The sequence below is a fragment of the Leptonychotes weddellii genome, chromosome 2, assembly GCF_054177405.1.
Source record: "Leptonychotes weddellii isolate Sample4059 chromosome 2, ASM5417740v2, whole genome shotgun sequence".
Lineage (NCBI taxonomy): Eukaryota > Metazoa > Chordata > Mammalia > Carnivora > Phocidae > Leptonychotes > Leptonychotes weddellii.
In genome coordinates, this window is record NC_138370.1 from 99737230 (window position 1) to 99751961 (window position 14732).

Below are 14732 nucleotides of genomic sequence, written 5' to 3' on the forward strand. Positions count from 1 at the left end.
TACCTCTGAAACAATGCAATATATGTTAAGGAAAAAAAGAAGAAGAAGAAGAAGATAGCAGGAGGAGAAGAATGAAGGGGGGGAAATTGGAGGGGGAGACGAACCATGAGAGATGATGGACTCTGAAAAACAAACTGAGGGTTCTAGAGGGGAGGGGGGTGGGAGGATGGGTTAGCCTGGTGATGGGTATTGAGGAGGGCACGTTCTGCATGGAGCACTGGGTGTTATGCACAAACAAGGAATCATGGAACACTACATCTAAAACTAATGATGTAATGTATGGGGATTAACATAACAATAAAAATAATAATAATAAAAAAAATAAAAAAATAAAATTCTGCCCTAAGAGTCACTTTAACTCTTTGGATGGGTTAGCATGTGTACTCTTTTCCAGCTTTCACGGGCCCTCATTTTCCGTTTTATTATCTGAGATGTTATGAGAGTATAAGAAATAAGATATTTGGCCTTGGCCCTGGTTTCTGGCACAGAGCTCCTAAAAACCCTTGCCCTTTCCTGAATGACAAGGGTGAGAGGAGCATCTTCTGTTATTCATAAAAAGCCTCTTTCAACCATATCTGAGTTTAAGAGGTGACTCTTGTGCCCTAGAAACTTTCAGCCCCGATCCTAGACATCGGAGGAAGGGACGAGGGTAGGAGATTGAGAACACTCACCAGTGATCCATTTGATCAATCATGTCCACGTAAGGAAGCCTCCACAAAATCCCTAAAGGACTGGATCGGGAGAGATTCCTGGTTGTTGAGCGCATCCACGTGCCAGGAAGATGGCAGCCTGGAGAGGGCGCCCCTTCCCACATGCTGCCCTTCGCATTCCTTTCATTTGGTCTTTCCTCATAATAAATAGTAAGAATGTTTCCCTGAGTTCTGTGAGCCATTCTAGCAAAATCTTGAACCTGAGGAGAGAGTTATGAGAGCCCCTGTTTTACAGCTGGTCAGTCACAGGTACCAGTGACAGCCTGCGACTTGTGGCTGGTGTCTGAAGGGAAGCAATCTTGGGACAGAGCCCTTACCCTGTCCAGTTTACTCTAATTCTGGGCAGTTGGTGTCATAATGAATTAAATCGTAGGACGCCCAGCTGGTCTGCACAGAGAATTGGAGAATTACTTGATATAGAAAACCCACACATTTGGTATATCAGAAGTGTTTTAAGTAGGAAGAAACAGAGTTTTCTTTTATTACCCTTATTTTATGCTGTCATTTCTTGAGGCTTTTCTCCAAGTCCAGTTTGGAAAAAAGCAGGACTAAAATAAATTTAATAAATAAAAAGATAAAAATATAGTCTCCCAACTATTAACATTTAGGTTTGATCGAAAAGCTATAGCTTAGTTATTTGTTTTTTGTTTTAGTATTTCCCATAAGTTTTTTTTTCTGCTTCTGACACTGAGTCATGTTCTCCAGAAAATCTTTAGATTTCTAATTGTACGATCTTCCCTATATATAGGTAGTTCACATTCTTTATATTCACTTTGGCCCCCTCTGTTCAAACAATAAAATCTGTCTCCTATAAATAGATTGTTTTTTTTTTTTTTTCCTAAATGGAGATGCAAAATGCAGTTCCAAGACCTCACCACTCGTTGTTGGAAAGCTCCTTATGGGTAACTTTTTACTTGTTCTGTTCCAGGTGGAAAAAACAAAATATCATACTATATACGTCTCAAGCTATATAGTTTATTGAATGAGCAAGGCCTTACTCCCCAGTGCTAATAAGCTGAAATGTAAAATTCATTGAAATCAAGTAGTTGGACGATACTGGTAGATGAATGTTTTTAATTACAGAGTGTTTCCAACTCTGGTAAATGTGCATATTAACTAAAATTAATCTGCAAAATAATCCACCAAAGAAATCAAAACATTTTAGAAGTATTATCTCATTTTTCTAAATGCATGTCTAGGAATAGAGTATGATTTGGAAAAATTTTAAGGAAAAATTAATGCAGGATAGCACTTAGGGTCAGACTTCAGATTTAATTCCACTCTGACAAATACCAGTTGAGCTCTGACTGAAACTCCCTGAACGTCAGTTTCCTTTTATTATACAGGAATACTAATGTATTGTGTATACATAATTTTCCGTATATTATATTGTTTTGACATCCCGGGAAGCCATTCTGGCTGGAAAGAAACTACCCTTCTCCTGGCTAATTCTTAGAGATAGCCAAAGGGCCCCGGCCTGGAGCATAGCTTTGATATGAAAACTAACAGATCCAGAAGCACACCTCTGCTATCTGCCCTGTGCATCCCAGAAGTAATATTACTCTGCCTTATCCCAGGACCAGGTGCCAGGCAACTAGGGACCAGCCCTATAGACCAAAACCCACCAAAATTATTCAGACTAGTTAATCCTAAACTCATTACCCTGTCCTTCCTTGCCTTTCCCACAGAAACCCCAATAAAGGCCTTCGCCTAAGTGTTCCTTCCTACTCCCATCTTCTGCCTCCTGACCTCCCCGGTGCTTTCCATGTGGCCCCACATTGCATCCTCCTGTCTCTAGGACTGTGTCTCAAGTAAACTTTTGTTTTTGACTGAGCCTCTCTTCTGTATCTTCTTATGGCCATACTTGACTGACTTTGTCATAAAGGATATAAAACAACCAACATGTGTCTTGCAGTTACTGTGAAAATATAAAGAGTTAAAATATAATGCCACCATTACAATGCTTGGAACAGAGAAAACATTCAAGTAATGGTAGTTGTTAAGAAAAGTAAGTCTAACGTAGGATGCATAACCCAACATTGATGAACCGGATCACACTCCATGCTCTGGCGTATCTGAATATAAAGCTATGGAGTGTCTGCACCTCTGTCTCTTTCCACAGTATCTGCATAGAAAGGAATGCTGGACCATTTCTGCATTCTTACAAGCACGTCTTTTTTTTTTTTTTTTTTTTTTTTGCCACAGGGATTTCCTGTCTCTTACTGCGATAGAGGCCGGAAGCAGAGGCTCCTGTCTTTCAACAACAGGTATGAATTCTGCCAACAGAATAGCCAATTTAAGCCTCCAGATAGGGAGGGATTCACCTGGACTAGAGACATAAAGAGTTTGTTATTTTTAATGGAATAAAGATGAAAGTGATACATACCAACTCAGACGAAGGAAAAGAAAGCTCTCACTGGACTTGATATCCAGGTTCGGTTTCTAGGAGTTGTGCCGAAGGCTCCCTGCCAGGCAGGAGATGTCCTCTCAGCTCATGTCAGCCCTTGGTGTGATCAGCTCAAATTTCTTTATAGACAAGAAGAGAGACTGATTTTGTCTACTAAATAATTTAACAGGTTATCTGTTGCACAACTCTTATGTGTATTGTCCTGTGTTACATCTAAGTCCTATCCAACTTTGCCAGCTTCATCCCTTGTGGTCATTTAGTTTGGTTTTGTTTTCCTAAAAACAACAGCAGTAGCACATAAGACAGGTTCTTGTCACCAGGAAGTTGCCATATTTATGGTAGTGAATCAATCTTCTTTTACTCATCAAAAGTAACCCTGGGATTATGGGCTAGAAGAAAGGACATTAAAACCTAGAAGGTCAGGAATAATGGCTCCCAAAGATTTGAGTAACATCCTGGAAACTGAAGGGGATCCCACAGAACATTCCTCAAGGTATTGATGATATGATTTATAACATAAAATAACATATATAATAATCATTGTTTTACCATCTTTGGCAAAGATTTGGATCTCCTTAAGGAGGTTTCCATTTTTCCCATTGACCCACCCATGTCTTTGAAACGCATTTTCTCCATTAAGGTTTGTTTGGCAAGCTGTTTGGAACTCTAGCGATTGTTTTCTAAGAAATCTGCCCACTGTTTGAAATCTGAAGAATCAAGTCATCAGATATATAATAAAAACATAGGCAAGAGTTTTGCTTCTAGCAATGGTGGACTAGGATGTTTTGAACCAACCCTCTCTTTGAGAACTAGAAAAGCTATCTAGGTGGTTAGGAACTGGGTTCATGGGGTCTGGATATGGGAACACAGGGAAGCCCAAAGAAATGAGCCTGAACTTATACTGTTCTTCTTCAGGTGACTACCAATTCTAAAAGTGGAAGCTGAAGGTGGGATACTGAGCAGACTTTCAATGGGTACATGGTCAGGGGGGAAGAGAAATTAGAGTTCAGAGCTTGCCAAGAGGGATGGGACCTGGTAAACTGCCTGGGTGTTTAGCTGGAATCCTGAAGGGGTATATATACCCCAGGAGGACGAGGACAGTGGATACAGATTAGCGCTCTCAAAGATTAGATGATCTAAGTCTGCTACTGTTGCAGCCCAGCTGCTTGCCAGAGGCAAAACAAACCCTCTCTGGAGGAAGATAACATCACCTATGGCCACAAATTATCACTGAATGTTTTATATCAAAGTCTGGCAATCAATTAAAAAGTATCAAGCACGTGAGGCAGAAAGAAAAACAGGACAATAGAAAGACTCATAGGGAACATAGAGATTTTGTTGTTATTCAGTAGAATTTTTAAAAATTATGATGAATACATTTAAGAAATTAAAAAATGAGATTGAGAATTGAGAATTTTGGCAGAGAAGAGGAAATGAAAATACAATTTAAAAAATAGGGGCACCTGGGTGGCTCAGTCAGTTAAGTGTCTGCCTTCAGCTCAGGTCATGATCCCAGGGTCCTGGGATTGAACCCCATGCCGGGCTCCCTGCTCAGCAGAGTCTGCTTCTCTCTCTCCTGCCCCTTCCCCTGGCTGCGCTCTTTCTCTCTTTCTCTCTCCCAAATAAATAAAATCTTTAAAAAAAATAAAAATAAGTTAAAAAATAAAAATAAAGAAATTCTAGGAATTTCTGGAATTCTGAAAACACAATAACTGATGTTAAGAATTGAATGAATGGGTTTAATAACAGATTTGGTACAGCTGAAAAAGAATCAGGTAAGTCAGAAGAAAATACTTAGATTGAATCACAGATTAGCAAAAGGATGAAAAACACACAAAAGAGTAAGAGATGTATGGGATAGGTGAAAACGTTGAATATATATGTAATTGTAATCCTAGAAGAAGAGAGAGATCAGGACAGAGAGAACGGGATGGAATAAACGTATGAACAGATAATGGCTGAGAATTTTCCAAAATTGTTGAAAAGTATCAAGCCACAGATTTAAAAAACATCATAAACCCCAAGCAGGGTGCATATAAAGAAAAGCATAACCAGACAATACTGGAAAAACCAAAGGCAAAAATCTTAAAGCAGGCAAAAGGAAAAAAAAAACATAAATTTATTGGCTATTTCCTTTCCTAGGTGTGCTTTCAGAGAACAGCTTTGTGTGAGAGCCTGTGTGGAACATAAGCAAGTGGCCTTGGATTTGCTTTACTCTGTGTTTCTGTTTATTGTCAGTTACTTTGGGGAAATAGAGGCAGCATTCATCATTTGCAAAATCCTTAGAGCATTTACTTGATGACAGGACATAGTCATTTGGTACTTAAAGCCTGCTATGCATTATATATGTAAGAAACTTTGAGCACTTATTATGTGTAAGCCCTATTATTAGACCCAATTTTAGATGAGCAAACCAAAGCTTGGACAAGTTAAGTAATTTTGCTAAAGTCATGAGGCTAGTTAAGAAGTAAAGCCTGACTTCATGGTCCTTCCTCCTAACTCCCTGGCTTATGTCACCAGTGGTAATAGTAAACTCCCCCATAGGAAGATCATGGCTCAACTTTCTGTTATCCCTCTCACTGCCTAGCCTTAAATGCCTTAGAGCCAGTGACTTGCTCAACACTAATAACAACACAAGCCTAGCAATAACAGCTGCCTTTATTGAGCAGATACATTATGCTGGGACTCATTTACTTCTCACATCCTTCTACCTAATACTAAATAGCTACTAGTATTATCCCACTTTACATATTAAAACACTGAGGCACAGAGATGTTAAGTAACTTGCAAGGTCACACAGCTATTAAGTAGCAGAGCTGGCATCTAAAACTAGACAGTCTGGCTTCAGAGTGTGTTTTTAATCACGCTTATTGCTCTTGCTATACTATTGTTCATTAACAAGAGCAGCAGAGGGAGAGAGAGTGATCTGTGTCCACCAGGACAAGGTTGGAAGACTCCTAATTATTATTGTCAAGACAGCACACTCTTTGTTCTTGAAAGACCATATTTGTAAAAGATGCCAAGAAAAGGCAAATGATGACATAGGACATTTCGAGCTATCCACTTGGCTAAAGGACATTCTTCAGAATCTACGCAGTCATGTGCATTTTCCCCACAGAGTGAATTCTTTTTGTTCTTTTAAGATTTTATTTATTTATTTGAGAGAGAGAGTGCATGAGCAGGAGGAAGGGCAGAGGGAAAGGGAGAGAGAGAATCTCGAGCAAACTCCACGCTGAGCACGGAGTCCAAGGTGGGGCTAGATGGTAGGACCCCGAGATAATGTCCTGAGCCAAAATCAAGAGTCAGCCGCTTATCCGAGCCACCCAGGCGCCCCCACAGAGTGAACTCTTTTTTTTTTTTTTTAAAGATTTTATTTATTTATTTGACAGAGAGAGAGAGACAGCGAGAGAGGGAACACAGCAGGGGGAGTGGGAGAGGGAGAAGCAGGTTTCCCGCAGAGCAGGGAGCCCGATGCGGGGCTCGATCACAGGACCTGGAATCATGACCTGAGCCGAAGGCAGACGCTTAACAACTGAGCCACCCAGGCGCCCCCACAGAGTGAACTCTTAACTCATCTATTTACCACAACAATTTTTATTACATATTTTTTATTCTCCTATTTTTTATATCTTCCCAACTTCATTTTACTTTTACCTTATCCCTTAGGTTAAAGAGTAAATGAACTGACTTCGTATCAGGAATTTTTTTTGCTGGGTCCCAAATAAGTTGAAGCTTGACAAAAATGCTAAAACCACCCAGAGCTGGTTTAGCAATGTTTAAAAGGAGAAAATCAGGGAGGAAAGACTAGACCTACTGCTTGGGGAAGACAAACATTAATAGATGTCAGGAAGAAGGCAAAGCTATTCAGCTGCTACCTTTCTTTTTATCAAGGAAGATGAAGCACCTTCATATTGAAAAGAATAGGGCAAAAGGAAAGTGAGTCATAAATTTTACAACTCAGTCTCTACAAATGAATTGAAAGACAAAATACGATGGTCTGACTTGCTCTAAGGCCGTGTATATCTGATCCAGTAGTGTAACTAACATCAAGTTTGAAAGTTGGTAGTCTCAGAAGAATGAATCCACAAATCTTGGGGGGAAGTATTTCAAAGAAGATGTCATTATCAAATACTCCCTTGCCCTGAATGGAGTGAGACATGTAGAATTCCTACAAGAAATTCCTCATTCTGCCCTAGGGCTCATTTGGTTGCAGGAAGCAGAAACCCACTCTGGCGACTTCAAAGAAGAGAGGCTTTATTATACGGCAGCTCCTCGTGGAATTCAGAGGAAGAGAGACAGCCGAGCCCCAAGGGGAGTTAGACTTGGACACTGGAAAGTCTTCGGGAGCCATGCAGCTTTTCTTCTCTCGCCCACACTTTCGGGTTTCCTGGGCCTGTCCAGCCCCGCCCCGTGTGAGTGCCTCATGTGCATGGCTTGGCCCTCAGTCGCCGCCATAGTCTCTCATTCGATAGGACGTGCAGCTCCAGGGACCTCCACTACCTGATTCTCAGCCTGTGTCTCAGTTCACATTGTCAAGAGAAAAATCATCAGACTGGTGTGGCTCATGAGTCAGGTATCACCTTTTTTCTGGGAGGGTTGGGTTTATTTGGTACAAACATGGGAAGAGAGGCTCACAACTGGTACTCCAGTTGGGTGAGGGAGAGGGTTTTTCTTAAAGAAGAGACTGGGAAAGAAATCTCAAAAGGTGTCTCTAATCTCTGTGATCTAGATCCAGTGCTGCAGTGTCCTGGAATCTTCACAGTGTCTGAAATAATTTCCAAGAATTAGTCCAAGTATTGGGACAAATTTTGGGAAAAAGCCATTAGGAGGGAAGAATGGACATTTAATATATATGTAAATTATACTCCACTGAATGAGTTTTAAGCTCACTCTTCACCCATGAAATGAAATTCTAAAATTGAAATAGAAATTTAGTGACATATTTGAACATTAACCAATTTTTAGGGCAAACACCAATGAAGTTGTATATCTTAAGATCAACATAAAGTGATACATCAGGCAGAGATACTCAATTCAGGTGCAGACAATAAATAATTATCAATACATAATTTGGAAGCAAACTTCCTCTTTGTTGTGCTACAGCTTGACTGAGACAATGGGGAAAATTTCAGGAAAGTCAGCAGAGAGTACCATTTTCAGTTGTCCTCGGACCCCTTCACCTAACCAGGTTGGAGTTAGCTTCTAACTCAGAGCAGAGCCCAGATCAAGATAGTCCTGGAGAATTGGCTTCTGTTGCCACCATCTCTCCAAACAAGATCAAAGCTCAGAGTCAAAGCCTAGCCCCACCCAGACTTGGGGGCCAGATATCAGGAACCTCAAGGGATGTAATCAACTGGTTTGACTTTCAACTTTGCGAGGCCATCTTTTCAGCATGAGAATTTATTTCCAGCAGTGGAATAGTTTAATGGCATAATATTCTCATTTTTATAAAATACTGAATTATTCTTAATAGTTAATTTTTCAATGAAAATGTAGGATATGCAACCTTTTAAATATTAAAATGTTTACCTCAGTTTTTAACATACATGATTGTTTATTTCATTCAAGCAAAATAATCATTTGTTTGACACTACAGTTGCAAAAATTTTTGTAGGGTTTTGAAATTTTGATTTTTTTTCAATTTTTCAGATATAATTAAAAATGAAAACTTAATTTTTGTCTATTGTTTTGATTTTGTATTCTGCTTGGAGCATGTACTATTGATTATTTTTCTTTTGAAATCCAGTTTCTGTGTTACTAGGTCACTGCATTGCTTTAAGTTTGAATCTTTTAGTATTAAACTTGAGTGTATAACTGATGGTTATGATTTTCAGCCTAAAGCTAAAAAAAAAAAGTTCAATCTTTTCTATGGTTCTAACACTTTAATAACTCTTATTTTAAATTGAACTATAGTTTTTAGTATTTTCCCAGAGGGGAAAGAAAATGCATCTGTAATTGATTGGACATTAACACTTGGCAGAGGTTTAATCCTTGGCCTTTATTTGCAGAGAGGTAAAAGAAGATGGACGACTAAGGAGAATTTTTCAGTTGCTTTTCCAGGAAAAACAACAGCTCTGGTAGGTCAGTATTATTCCTGGTTTTCAGATAAGGAATCTGAGATCTAGAGAGGTTAAGTACCTCACCGAAGGTCCCACAGCTAGTAAGTGGCGGAGTCTGGTTTCTAATTCAGGGATGTCTGATTCCAAAACCGTGTTCTGTCTGTTGCATCCCTGGACTTGATGGTTTCACAAGAGTACAGATTCACAGCATGTACTGTTAGGGCAGAAGAAATGTATGTTTGAATTAGTTATAGCACAGTCCGGTTTAAAAATTCCATTTTGAGGGTTTGTCCATGTGGCAGCATGCTGGGGTGGTAGGAAAGTGATTATCTTACCTCATCACTACAAAATTACACTCTGTGACCTTATGACAACCCTACTTTCCCCTATAAAAGAGAAGAAAGTAGCTGATAATATATTGGCTCGAGAGCCTAGTGCAGGAAACTCTCATTAGGTTTGAATTACAGCTAAAGTAGACCCACAGACACTGTGGTGTGATTACATGAAAATAGCGACATAAAAGCTATTCTACTTCTGAGTGTTCTAAGGTTGATGGTGTTAAAGTTACAGTTAAAGGAATATTGTTTTATATTTTGGGATTCTGGAGATGTTCTTACTAGGAAAAGACCTCATAGTCATTTACCCTTAGCCAAGCAGGTAAAGACTAAGGGCTAAGAGAAATAGAAAATGTCACAGCATCTTCTAGAAGTTAAAGAGTCAGGGATGGAACTAGTTAGAATGAGGACATTGTTATGGCCTCTCAACCAAAATGAAACAGACGTGACAATTGAAATAGTATATTAGACCCCGGGGCTGGTGCCAGAAGATGCTTTACTCAGAGCACTGCCTACAGAGTGTCTCTCGCTAGGGACTCAGATTCTTCTTCCTGATTGCCTGTCAGAGCCTCGCTCTAAGATCCTCAGTACTCCTCCTCCTCTTAAGTGAGTCCCCCTGAGGGAGAGCAAGTGCATGTCTGCTTTTGTTAGATGACAAAAAGTAGAGATGACGCAGACACTGATGTAGAAGCTGTGTGGAGTACAAACAATTTTTTGCCTTCCATGTTGAAAAAATATTTTAAGTTAATCTATAATTTTGTATTTGTGATGTTAAGTCATGAGGGTATCTAAATGAATTAATAAAGCAAATGTTGTAAATGGATTCATGGTTATTCTATCTATATCCCAGAAGTCAATGTGTACAAGTGGGACAAAAAAAGTGAGAGAAGGAATATCTCATGGAAAAAAAATGGAGATCCCATCATTCGTCACCACATGATTGATTTTTGGATCTCTCCATTTGTTCAAATGTTTATTTCTATTTCTCAGTAAATCTTAAATAGAAAGTAATATGATGACAAAGGTCTTCAAGAAAGATTAATGTAACAGCTCTATATACATGCCCTGGAGAAGTAAAGATCTGGAAAGGAAGATATTGTAGTTATGAGAGTACAAGGAACTGACAAAGAAGTGAGGTTTTCAAGAACTTTGAGAAAAATTCAACAGGTCTTGGCATTATAAATACATGAAGTAAATGCGATCTGAATTGAAGGACCGTTACGTAGGAAGGTTCATAGTAGTGGCAATATTAAGACTTTGTTCCATTTCTCTTGATCCTGAGTCTTCACCCTGTATCCACCTAATGTAAATATTGCTGATGAGGTCAGGGATGTCAGCTTTTTGTGATAGTTTGTCATTTCTCCATGCAGTAGTGGTCGAGTACCAACTTCTGTTTAATTCCTGTAAGCTCACTTTGCTAACACAAGAAGCCTGAGACATAAGAGCCTTGAGGAGAAATGGGAAGGAAGTAATGGATTCCCTGGAAAATCCAGTCCCCAGAAATCCTGCACAAGCACATTCCAAATGGGGATTATAACCTTTCTCATAGACCAATAGTTGTTAAATTGATATGAACATCAATTAGGTTGTACAAAGACAAAGGTCCTTTCTTGGAGAAACTCTGGTGAGCATGTTAGCTGACATTTCCTGATGCTTCAGCCCTTCTTCCTCATCCAGGTCAACGTATCTATCTACCTGGTAAAAATATCTACTGGCTCGTATTGGCCCCAGCTAGTGGATGCCACTCATCATTCACACTCTTACCTCCCGAAAGAAACCATAGGGCCTGAGGTAAATCACCATAAGCACACTAAACGTCTCCCCTACAAACTCACGCTAGTGAGACTCCTCTTACACTGCATGGTTTGGGAGACATACATATGCTTACAAATCGTTTGGAAAGAAGAAAGATTTGATGGTAAAATTCAGATTAGCTCAAATATTCCAAGTGAGGATATATATGCATAATATTGGTTCAGAGAGTGCCTGAGTATAAATTGTGGGCTAAGGAATAAAGGTGCTATTTGGAACATTATGACACTCAGTTTTCCCTAGATTAATGTACCAGTTGTTCAGAAATGCAAATGAAAAATATTTATTTATTTATTTATTTATTTATTTATTTATTTATTTAAAGATTTTATTTATTTATTTGAGAGACAGAATGAGAGAGAGAGCACATGAGAGGGGGGAGGGTCAGAGGGAGAAGCAGACTCCCTGCTGAGCAGGGAGCCCGATGTGGGACTCGATCCCGGGACTCCAGGATCACGACCTGAGCTGAAGGCAGTCGCTCAACCAACTGAGCCACCCAGGCGCCCAGAAATGAAAAATATTTAATTAGTTGCTTTATAGTTTTAAAATTATTGCCTGGGTGGCTCAGTCAGTTAAGCAACGAACTCTTGATTTCAGGTCAGGTCATGATCTCAGTGTCCTGGGATCGAGACCCATGCTGGGCTTAGTGTTCAGCAGGGAGTCCGCTTGAGATTCTCACTCTCCCTCTCCCTCTGCTCCTCCCCCCTGCTCTCTCACTCAAATAAATAAATAAGTCATTACAGAAAATAAAATAAAATGAAAGTATTGCCCACACATGGTAAAACAAATTAAAGCAGCACAAGATATGCAATTAACAGTAAGCCTCTGTTTTCCCTTCCTGTACCTTCAATTCCACTCCCTAGAAGTAATTCTATCAGTAAATACATCATGGATGCTTTGGCTGCAAAAACCCCTACTAATCCTGGCTAAGTTACATGAAGTTCAGAAATAGGCATCTCAGGATTGGCTCTATAATTCGTGACACAGTCAAGGAGCTACCCTTCATTTACTATATCACACCTCATTGTCACTGGGTTGCTAAAACAGATCTAGGCAGTACCTTTTCAAAAGAAAGGCTCCTAAGCAGGAAGGAAAGGGGTACAAGCAGAAAGAGCTTTCTCCTCATGCACATCCTTGTTATCTGAGGAGGGAAATTCTTCCAGAAGTCCTAAGTAGACTTGCACTTACCTCTCATTTCCCAGGCAAGAACTGAGTCACTCACTCTCCTATCCTAGGCCACCAGAAGTAAAAGAAAATGAGATTGCCGTGGCTGGTTTAGGTCAATCAGGACTCACTCCCTGGGGCCAGGCACAAGGCTGCCTGAGCAAAATTAGCTTTCTGTTGGCAAGAAAGAAGGGGAATGGGGAATGGATACTGGGTAGGCTACCACTTGCAATCACCAAAATGAATATGGTTAACCATGTCTTAATATCTGCCCCAGAAATTTTCTATATATGTTTAAGTATTTTTTTAAGATTTTATTTGTTTGTTTGTTTGTTTATTTATTTGATAGAGGGATAGCGAGAGAGAGAGAGCACAAGCAGAGGGGAGAGGGAGAAGCAGGCTCCCCGCTGAACAGGGAACCCAATATGAGGCTCGATCCCAGGGTCCTGGGATCATGACCTGTGTGGAAGGCAGATGCTTAACTGACTGAGCCACCCAGGTGCCCCTAAGTAAATACTTTTTTTTTTAAGTAGATATGCTATATATGTATATATGCTCATATATATGTATATGCGCATATACACACAAATATTCACACATTATACTTCCTTAAGTATCTTACATTTTTTTTAGATAAATGAAGTACTCTATGCATGGTACTTAACATAACTAGTACATAGTAAGTGCCTTTATCAATGCTGATTACTATTATTACTTTACCATTATTACTTATAGTCTTTGAGACAATATACAACTTTTTAGAAAAAGAATGAGGATCATTTTCTGGCAGATACTACATTTTACTTTTCCAGTATCTTAAAAAATTATGCCAGCACTTTTATTTTGGGATATTGAATACTCCTAAAGATATTAGCTGCATAGCTCCTTTAAAGAGAGATAAGAGTTACTGTAGTTAGCAGTGACTTCCATTTAAATACAGTGAAATAATTTTGTGAATAACAGCTAGGTGACTAAATGTTGACTTTCTGATGACTATCTAGCCACAAATATTTTCTAATCTTGTTAGTATGCAGGCAGAAGTAAGAAGGTGGTATTAAACATTTTTTGTGTATTTGCACAAAATATCATGTTAGCAAGTATATTTTTCATTATTGACAGATTTTTTTGGAAGGAAGAATGATTTCAGCACTATTTGCCTAATTCATGATGCATGGAGAATATGAGAGTTATTTGAGAAATTCTTATGGAGGAGGCCAATATAGATACTGCAAGTATTTGACATAACTTGTTGAAAGCCTAGAGAGAGGGAGCAGAGCAGGGAGATCTCCTGAATTATCCCTGACATAGCATCCTGACCAAGGATCTAAGGTAGGCTTGCACCATAGAAAGTCCAGCTTCAGATGGCCCTTCAGCCCATAGAAGCTGACCTCTCATAGTCCTTAAGGTCAAATTGCAAAATGGCTTGTCTTTAAGGTAAAAGCTATCGTTAAGTCCCATTTTCTCTTGTCTCATCATTTTTCCTAAAATGTGTGGCTAAGTATGAAAACATTATGATTATATATGACAAATTATATGATCTCTCAGACTTCATGTTCTTCTGTTTCCAAAACAAAGCGAGTTAAATTAGATGATGACTAAGACCTCCTTCAGGTCTGGAATTCTAAGTTAAAAATCTGGGTTTCTGGAAGTGATTGGTCATCAGAATCACCTGGAGGCAGTTCTAAAAATACAGATTCCTACACCCTCCTTTCAGATATTCTGGTTCATTCATTCCACAAATGATGATGGAGGGCTTGTGTTACATTCTAGGTTGTGTTACAGTCTAGGTCTAGTTACAATGACAAATGCAATATTACCATCGTGCCCCAGGTGCTACAGAAACTGGGATTCAACCCATTAATCTGTGTTTTAAAAATGCTCTTCAGGGCGCCTGGGTGGCTCAGTCGGTTAAGTGTCTGCCTTTGGCTCAGGTCATTGTCCTGGGGTCCTAGGATCGAGTTCCACACTGGGCTCCCCCTGCTCAGCGGGGAGCCTGCTTCTCCCTCTGCCTCTGCCTGCCGCTCCCCCTACTTGTGCTCTCTCTCACTCTGTCAAATAAATAAATAAAATCTTTAAAAAAAAATGCTCTCTGGGGCGCCTGGGTGGCTCAGTCATTAAGCGTCTGCCTTCAGCTCAGGTCATGATCCCAGGGTCCGGGGATCGAGCCCCACATCGGGCTCCCTGCTCAGTGGGGAGCCTGCTTCTCCCTCTCCCACTCCCCCTGCTTGTGTTCCCTCCCTCGCTG

The 14732-nt window shown here is 39.8% G+C and overlaps 3 long non-coding RNA genes across 3 annotated transcripts in view; 1 reads left to right on the plus strand and 2 right to left on the minus strand.

Moving 5' to 3' along the window:
- The window catches only part of LOC145720148 (uncharacterized), an 8754-nt gene extending 3957 nt beyond the window's left edge, over positions 1-4797 (minus strand). The window contains exons 1-2 of the long non-coding RNA XR_014142915.1: positions 3097-4797; positions 672-910 (exon numbers count right to left, since the gene is read on the minus strand). This is a non-coding gene — a long non-coding RNA (uncharacterized LOC145720148). The remainder of the gene's footprint in view (positions 1-671; positions 911-3096) is intronic.
- LOC145720146 (uncharacterized) overlaps positions 1-7685 on the plus strand; it is a 16184-nt gene extending 8499 nt beyond the window's left edge. Inside the window, exons 2-3 of the long non-coding RNA XR_014142913.1 lie at positions 2916-2977; positions 7314-7685. This is a non-coding gene — a long non-coding RNA (uncharacterized LOC145720146). The remainder of the gene's footprint in view (positions 1-2915; positions 2978-7313) is intronic.
- A 283-nt stretch (positions 7686-7968) lies between these two features.
- Positions 7969-12559, minus strand: LOC145720149 (uncharacterized). Its single transcript, XR_014142916.1, has 2 exons — positions 12512-12559; positions 7969-9390 (listed from the first exon to the last, which is right to left on the minus strand). It is a non-coding gene; the product is annotated as an uncharacterized LOC145720149 (long non-coding RNA).
- Between the last annotated feature and the right edge of the window lie 2173 nt (positions 12560-14732).